Source organism: Terrapene carolina, unplaced genomic scaffold, assembly GCF_002925995.2.
Source record: "Terrapene carolina triunguis isolate 2854851 unplaced genomic scaffold, T_m_triunguis-2.0 Scaffold714, whole genome shotgun sequence".
Classification (NCBI taxonomy): Eukaryota; Metazoa; Chordata; order Testudines; family Emydidae; genus Terrapene; species Terrapene triunguis.
This window is the reverse complement of record NW_020665065.1, coordinates 16,342,477-16,351,105: the sequence shown is the minus strand read 5'-3', so window position 1 is coordinate 16,351,105 and position 8,629 is coordinate 16,342,477. Positions and strand designations below refer to the sequence as shown.

Sequence of the window (8,629 nt, the reverse complement as noted above, 5' to 3'; positions counted from 1 at the left end):
AAGCCGAGAGCCGCTTGGAGCCGGGGCTGCTGCGAGTGGATGAGACCCTCCTCCCCCCCACCCGGCCTTTGGGAGCTGGCAGGGGGAGGAGAGACGTAGAGGAGACACACGAGTGTGTGTGTGTGCAAGGAGCGATCTGCCTTGTCAATCGGAGCACGGGCTGCTGCTGTCTAACATCACAACAAAGGCTGGCGGGTAACTGGGGTAAGTGACTGCTCCGAGTCCCTCCTGCTGCTTTCCAGCCCAGCCTGGGTGAGATGTGGCTCTGTCGATGGCATGTCTGGCAACAAGGAACCCCGCACACCCGCCCTCCCAACCCAAGAAAACCGCTCCACCGGCTGCTCCTCCAGCTAAGGAATGGCCCCCCAGAGCCCAGCCCCCGGCTGGAAAATCCTGCTCAGCTGCAGGATTTGGGGGGCAATGCTGTGACCGCCCTTCTGCCCCACGCTGGGAAGCCAGACACAAAGCCGGAGGACATGTAACCATTCCCCAGGCCAGCGAAAGCGGCTGGCCCTGTCAGGGCTGCAGTGGATAGCTAGCCCTGCTGGGTGGAATAAGGCCTGTCCCAGGGCAGGGGAGGGGGAAGGAAGGGGGATGCCTGCATGGATGGTTGCCTCTTTTTAGGGTAAGGTCGCCTCTTTCCTGCTATTGTGGGCCAAACTCCCGGCCAAGCCGTGGTCGTAATGAGGGCCCAGCAGATCCTCCCCCCGGGGCGGTTAATTAAAATGTTGCAAACACTGAGGTTGGGGGAGGAAAGGGGAAGGCTCGGAAAAATAGCGATAATTTTTTATCATAATCTCTGAAAGTTTTCATGTCCTTTTAATACTGATAGACCGTGCCAGGTCAGCTGCTCTGGAGAAGGGGAGTTTGCCTAGGCAGGATCTGCTCCACAGCCAGAACGTGTAGAAGCTTTTCCGTACTAATCCATCCGTGGGCCTCAACCTTATCCCAGAGAGCTCACCTGTAGGGCTCAGAGTGTCCTTGGCCTTTCTGCGGAGCCTGCCAACAAGAGGCCACTTACCGCTAAGGTCTGGTCTATGCACAGTTTTTGTACTGGGTTAACTATGTCAATGAGGGGAGCGATTGTTTTTAAATGCAATAGTTAAATCGGTACCGTCCCTAGCACAAGCAGTTATACAGGATAGAGGTGCCTTATCGTGGTAGAATTTATTCTCCTAAATGTACAGGAATAAGGTCTAAAAAATTCATTAAAGTTAATGTTTAAAATGAAATATACCCAAGTTAAGAGGGAAGGTACTGTACATCTGGGGTCAGGCTCGAGTTATGAGGGATTACAGGTATCGGTTACAAGGTTCACGAGATACATACATATCACATACCCAGCATAGACCCAGAGTGGGGTGCGGGAGTTTTTAAAGCGTCAGTGGATAAGTGGGTTCAGGTACGCCACCCATGGAATGTATTCAGAGTCCAAGTCAGGATCAGTGTAGCGCAGTGGCTCTCAAACTTTTGTCCTGGTGACCCCTTTCACACAGCAAGCCTCTCAGTGTGACCCCCCTTATAAATTAAAACATTTTAAAATATATTTAACACCATTATAAATGCTGGAGGCAAAGCGGGATTGGGGTGGAGGCTGACAGCTCGCGACCCCCCATGTAATAATCTCGCGACCCCCTGAGGAGTCCCGACCCCCAGTTTGAGAACCCCTGGCGTAGCGAATAAGTACGTGGGTGGGGTGCGTCCCTCGGTTCGTCAGGGAAGGAAGTAGGTTATTTCCCTGGTCAGCGGTCTCGGTTACTCGAGCTGGTACGGGCGGTTTCCTGTGATGTGTCCCGTGTAGATGTCTCTGGACCACCTGATGCTGTCGGACACCATGAGCTGTCTCATGAGGCCTTTAAACTGGTATAATTGTGTCCTCACTGGAGGGTTGGGCTGATTTAACTCCAGATTTCCAAGGGATACTGTTAAAGTGGTACAAAAACTGTGTTTACATACCTTTTTTTCATAGATTCTGGGACTGGAAGGGACCTCGAGAGGTCATCGAGTCCAGTTCCCTGCCCGCATGGCAGGACCAAATACTGTAGACTTTGTCTATGATTGGCAGAGGTGTTAATTGCCCACTTCATTTTGAATGGTTTCTTGCAACATGTTCCACCTTGTATTTAGCTGTGACATACTGAGCACCTTTCCCAGACCTGAAGAAGAGCTCTGTGGAGCTCCAAAGCTCGTCTCTTTTACCAACAGATGTTGGTCCAATAAAAGATATTATCTCACCCACCTTGTTTCTCCATTATACACCCTGTCATGGATAGATGTGACTGGGAAACTGCATATATGACACAGACCTTACCTCTACATCCTGTTAAGTATTAATAGCATCCCGCCCCGAGATCTGCCTATGCTGCTCCATAACTGCTCACCTGTTGGTTGGAGCTTAGCATGATTTAATACAGCAGGAAGATGAGATTAAAAACACTTAAAGTTGTTGCTGGAACCAGCTCCAAACATGGTTTAAGATACTGGTGCTTTTTCATAGATTATAAAGTCAGAATGGATCACTGTGATCATTTATCTGACCTCCTGCATAATACAGGCCATAGACCTTCCCCGAAATAATCCCTGTTTGAAGTAGAGCAGCGCTCTTCAAAAACCATCCAATCTTGATTTAAAAGTTTCCCATGATGGAGATTCCACCCCAAGCCTTGGTAAATTGTTCCAATGGCTGATTGCCCTTGCTGTTAAAAAATTACATCTTATTTCTAGTCTAAATTTGTCTAGCTTCAACTTCCAGCCACGGGATCTGGTTGGTATTGAAACACCTCTGAGATCTCGCTCTGTATTGGATCCTTTTAATTTTGCTTACAAATTTGCTAACCAATTTAATGCAACTGAGGAAGGAGAGAGGGGGAAAGAACAAACTGGCTTCTAAAAATCTTGCAGTGCTAAAGGGGCCTTATCAAAGTGGATGGGTCAAACTCTGGACCTATCTGCTGTGGCTGTAACTCACATCTGTTCACCAAAGGCGAAATTCAGCCCTGCGCAGACAGCCAGCGCAATGCCCCAGCCATAAATAAAACCCTGTTTTGAGAGCTTAAACGGGAACGGCCTGATTCATAGGCCTTGTGCCAACCCACTCTGCCCGGGCTGATTTCCCACCCCAAAGTCACACAGAGCTGGATCCGCAGCCCATTGAACACGCAAAGTGTTTTGGAAAAAATGCTGCACTATTATTTTTAAAAATTACTCACCAGGCCTGCACTCGTGATGAGCAATGTGACAATAATAGATCAGTGGACTGAAGTGAGCACGTGCAAGCTAAAACAGTGCAAAATCTGGTGCCTTTCAGGGTACGGCCAAGGTAAATATTTTCTCACGGGCATTTGAAAATAGGGTGGGCAGGAAACTGTAAGTACAGGGAATTATTGGAGGGGGATTTGTTATTGTAAATTAATGAATTTAGGCACACAGGTCAGAGCCTCAAAGGTATTTAGTTTCCTAACTTCCATTGATTTCAAATAGTTTCAGTGGAAGTTAGGGGCCTACATACCTTTCAGGGTCTGGGCCCTAGAGCATATGACTAGAGATGCCCTTTGTAGAATTTTTATGCATCAAAATAAATAAGCATCCTACAATAACAACCCGGTAAGAGAGGAAAACCCATGTGGAGGGGATGAAACAGGTTTTGCATGTCAAGCTTCCAAAGAATTATTGCAACAAAACCCCACAAAGCTGTTTAAAAATGGCCAGGAATACTTCTGATGATAGCGCTTTAAGAAACAATCGCATGATAGCAGAGCATGACGGCAGTAAAGGAATGGAGAGGAGGAGTCAAGCCCTTATTTCTAAGGAGGACCCTGCTTTGTAAACAGTCAGATTGCCAGGTACCAAGTGAGGGACAGACTGGCAAACATCAGCCTGTGTCTTTCCTGCAGAGGAAGTTCCTTACAAAGAAAAAAGCTGAACACAAGGGGAACAGCAAAGACAAGGACGTGGGGACTCCAGAGCAGAGCCATCTGCTCAGGGGGAATCCCTGAGGACTGGATAATCAATCAAAGGCAAGTAGCCAGGCAAGGACAACTGTGATCAGCTCATCAGCTGAATGAGTGTATCTCAGGACTTGATGAGGGCAGAAGCCATCAGGGTTTAGGGCCCGATCCACAGCCAAGGGCGAGTCTTTTCATTGGTTTCCATGAGCTTTGGATCACCTCGGTACTGGGGGAAAAGGGGATGGGCGCGTGCACCGGGGGCAGAAGTTAAGAAGATGCATGTGAGTCCTGTGGCATGTCTGGCTCTGCATCCAAAGGTTCCTAGGGCCCCACTGTGGTACCTGCACAAATGCTGAGTGAAAGGGCTTTGAATGGTGGCGGGTGCAGCGTCCTCTGATCAGTGAGATACACCCCAGGAGCTTCCAAAAGGGATTCTGGGAGAATCGTCAGCTCCTGCGTGCTCCAGCAACGACTCCCTCCCCTCCTATCCCTACTCCACTGTGCCTCCATCTTGCAGGGCAGATTTCCACCCTGTCAATTTGACCCTGTAAACGCAGGATCTGCAAGTCCTGTTTAGGTGTGAGCATTTGAACCCTGGGCCAAGCCCAGCTGATCTCTGATGGGTTTTGCCCCACCAAGGCAGGTTCACCCAGAGGAGTTTTTAACGCAGAAAGCTGGTGGTGGTATAGCTGCATCGAGGCTCTCCAGCTGAGAGCGGGGTCCCAATGTTTACGTACAGTGCCTAGCACATAGTGAGAGATAGTCCCTGCCTCAAAGAGCCTCCAGTCTACATAGACAAAGGCTGGGAAAGAGGAGTATTATTAATCTCCAGGCACAGAGATTAAGTGATTTACCCACGCCACAAAACCCTTGTCCGATTGGCACAGCTCGGGGTGGGGGGAAGCACAGGACTAGAATGACAGGGGGTGCTGTCAGTCAGGACTGAGGGTGCAGAGGCAGAGTTTTTATCTTGCTGTCCCATGCGATACTGTGTCTGGCTCCCGCAATAGGTTTCGAAATAAAGAACGAAGGCTTCCTGTTTTCCGCGGGAGTTCAGGGTGGGGTTTGCATGCACGCTCAGCGTTCGCCTTGCGCTCTTCCCATTGGAATCAACAGTTGACGGTGGCGGGCTCAGAGTTCGGCGAAGCCTGTGTTTTTAGTCACGGGGGGCGGAATTCCCCTCTGTATAAGGCCTTCGTGCCATTCAGGTTCTACCTCAGACTGTTGGGCTGTACCATGTAAGACAGGTTTCCAAGTGAAGACTTTGGCGGGGATGTTACATTGCGCCTTGTGTTTTTACCCAAATGCATGTGACACCCTCCCCCCAACTCAGGAAGAAGCCCTGGGGTTCAGAAAGTCTGAGATCCTCTGGTAGGCAGCATGATCTAGATGGCATAATCGAGATGTGCTTTGAGTGTCACTTAGAACTAGGACCCTTTTCTTTCCTTTGTGAGCAAGAACATGTTTAGGGCCTGGGAGAAATGTGCCTTTCCAATCTGAGGTTCAACTGCAAAATGCTCAGCTTGGCTCCACAGTTGTTCTGTTTGTCTGCGGTCGATGGGATGAGCTTAGATGCCAGGGGCTGGATTTTAAGCCCTGGCCGCCAAGGCTGGTTATACAGCTGTTTGTATTTGTACAAGTGCGTGCACACCCATGTGGCTCGCGCGGTATTTGTGTGCACACACTAGGATGGTGCACTGACCTGAGTCACAGGCACAAAAGGGGCATGCATCCAAGTTTTGCACGTGAAATCCAGTGTGTGTGTGTGTGTGTGTGGGGAGATTGTGTGAAATTTCTTTGCGCTAGACTCTGCACCACTATGAACTCCCCAAGAACTTGGGACTATCACAAACCTCACCACTTTCCGTTCCACGTGCAAGGCAGACTTCTCCGACCTTTCCTTCTCTAATATAAACACACAGCAACCGCTGTATGTAACAGATAACAGTCAACCCGCCCCTACCAAAACAGGACACGCCACTCCACACTTTTCTCCCTCTGGGGAGAGGAGAGAACAAACAACAAGTGACAGATGTGTAGTCCTGTTGCTCAGTGCAGCGTTGGAAGGCACTCAGATACTACGGTGATGAGTGTGGTATAACAACAGATATAGAATAGAATAGAACAGAACTTGCTTCGAGCAGGGGCAAATTTCACCAGGGGATATGCAGACGTGGAAGCTTGACGGAAATTTGACCTCATGAACAATGAAACCAATGTGTAAATAATCGTGTCCATTAGCTGATTGTAGCCCGTCTCTACCTTTCTATGGCCTTTTGTTTAGCCTCCTATCAAACTTTAAAGGTCACATGTTTTTGACTTGGCTGGCGATTGAAACCCAAGAATTTTTCTGCCCCTTTTTCACTCTGTTTTCCGAGCTGATGGTGGTTACCAGGGCCTGCACTGTGGAATGGCTGGCTTGGTCAGGCTGTCCAACGTTTGCTTAATGTCGCAACTATTTTCTTGGCTTCGGTCGCTGTGCAGCTTCAATCATGCGGCTAATGGAGGTTGAAAAACAACAGGCTGTGCTGGGGATTTGAACCGCTGCTGCTTCTGGAAAAGGCCTGAGACAACAAACTAGTTTTGTGGTGAATGGAGGATGAAATTTCTCTGGGGTGGTTAGGGCGATTGGGAACAGCTGTAGCCCCATCCCCCCTACAAAGGCTCGATGGCCCATAGGCAGGCGGTGCAGATGTTAAGGAGAGAGGGCTGCTTCTGATTCTGTTTCTTTCCTCCCCCCCAGTTGCTCTCACTTGCTCTACAGAGCCTTTAAAACAAGAGTGGGTGGGTGTCTTTCTCGGAGCTAGAAGCTACGGGCTTCATGCAGGGATTAGTGGGTGAGGTTCTTTGGCCTGTTTTGTGCAGGAGATCAGACTAGATGATAACAATGGTGCTTCCTGGCTTTAGAAAGCTATGACGCTCTGTTGCTTTACCATCTAAGGAATCCTCCCACCTCTGCCAGCCCACTTTTTCTGCCATCATCCTGATCGGAGTCGGGACTGCCTCCTCGTGGCCGGCAGGAGGCGCTCTAACCGCGCTATTGTCACAGCACCGTGTGGCAGAGGAGCAGCTTCAGAAACTTTCCAGCAGTAATAACTCCGCTTGATCCTGGGCTCCACCGTGGGGACAGATCCTGGTCTCCTCCTGGTTGAATTCACTCAGGGCTCCATTCTGCCCCATGCTGAGCAGTGCCTTACTATGCACCTCACTCCATTGGGCCAGTTTCTGCCTCCCTTCCCTCTTTGGCCAACAGCTTCATTCATTTCCGGGGGTTGCCCGCGGAGCAAGGCACACAGTGCAAGGAAAGGAGACAGTCTGGCCCTGTGAAGTCAGCGGGGTGAGGTTCTGCTTTGCTTCAGCCTGGGGTGGCAGAATCTGGCCCTAGAGAAAGAACGAGATGACTGCTGGAAGAACACACTCCTCGTGAACTGGCCCTTTTTCAAGGCCTCCTCACTTGGCCCTTTCCCGTCTCAGCGCTGCTGGTGCAAGAGCCTTCTTCCCTGCATCTCCTGCTGTCTGGAGCAGTCTCCCTGCCTTGCCAACTCCCCATTTCTTTTCACTCTCTTCTGGTCACATTTTTGCTCCCTTGCTCTGTAGCACGCTTGTCACATGTACAGTGTATCATAAGAGCATAAGAACGGCCATACTGGGTCAGACCAAAGGTCCATCTATCCCAGTATCTTGTCTTCCGACAATGGCCTATGCCAGGTGCCCCAGAGGGAATGAACAGAACAGGTAATCGTCAAGGGATCCATCCCCTGTCGCCCATTCCCCTGACAAACAGAGACTAGGGACACCATCCCTGCCCATCCTGGCTAATAGCCATAGGTGGACCTATCCTCCATGAACTTATCTAGTTCTTTTTTGAACCTTGTTATAGCTTTGGCCTTCACAACATCCTCTGGCAAAGAGTTCCACAGATTGACTGAATGTTGTGTCCCCCTCTAGTGGTGGATTGAAATAGCGAATAACTGCCTACTACTGCTCCTAGCTTATGGAGTTAACTCCTCTAGCTCAAGTGCTCTGGTGCTGAAGATCCTAAGGCTTGAACTCTGCTGATGTCCTTGTACTGAGGTAGCGTCTAGGAGCTCTAATCATGGGGGAGGGATAGCTCAGTGGTTTGAGCATTGGCCTGCTAAACCTAGGGTTGTGAGTTCAATCCTTGAGGGGGCCATTTAGGGATCTAGGGACAAAAATCTGTCTGGGGATTGGTCCTGCTTTGAGCAGGGGGTTGGACTAGATGGCCTCCTGAGGTCCCTTCCAACCCTGATATTCTATGACTCTATGACCAGGACCCCATTGTGCTAGGTCCTATACAAACACAGAACAAAGAGATGGTTACCTACCCAGGGAGCTGACAATCTAAGTATATATCAAGGGATGACAGATGGATACAGGCAGATGGGGGAGCCCAGTGAGATAGGACGGTTAGCAGGACAGGCAGTGGTCGCAGCAGACCCGCAGCCGAACCATTGCCAAGTGTTTTGTAAACATCGCGGCAAAGGAGAATTTTAAGGCGGAGTCTGGAGGACAGAGGTAGCTTTGTCGATGCTTACGGGAAATGCTTCCCAAGGGTGAGGGGCAGCCTGGGAGAAAGCCCAACATTTAACAGGTTGTCGATGGAGGCTGGCATGGGCTGGTCGGAGGAGTGAGTCAACATCTTGATAACAAAAGAGAGATGA

At 49.8% G+C, this 8,629-nt stretch overlaps 1 protein-coding gene across 1 annotated transcript in view; it reads left to right on the top strand.

Annotated features, from left to right (window-relative positions):
• The first annotated feature begins 9 nt into the window (after positions 1 to 9).
• ARHGEF10L (Rho guanine nucleotide exchange factor 10 like) overlaps positions 10 to 8,629 on the top strand; it is a 161,438-nt gene continuing 152,818 nt past the window's right edge. The window contains exon 1 of the mRNA XM_026659969.2: positions 10 to 204. The gene's annotated coding sequence lies outside the window, so the exon portion shown is untranslated. The remainder of the gene's footprint in view (positions 205 to 8,629) is intronic.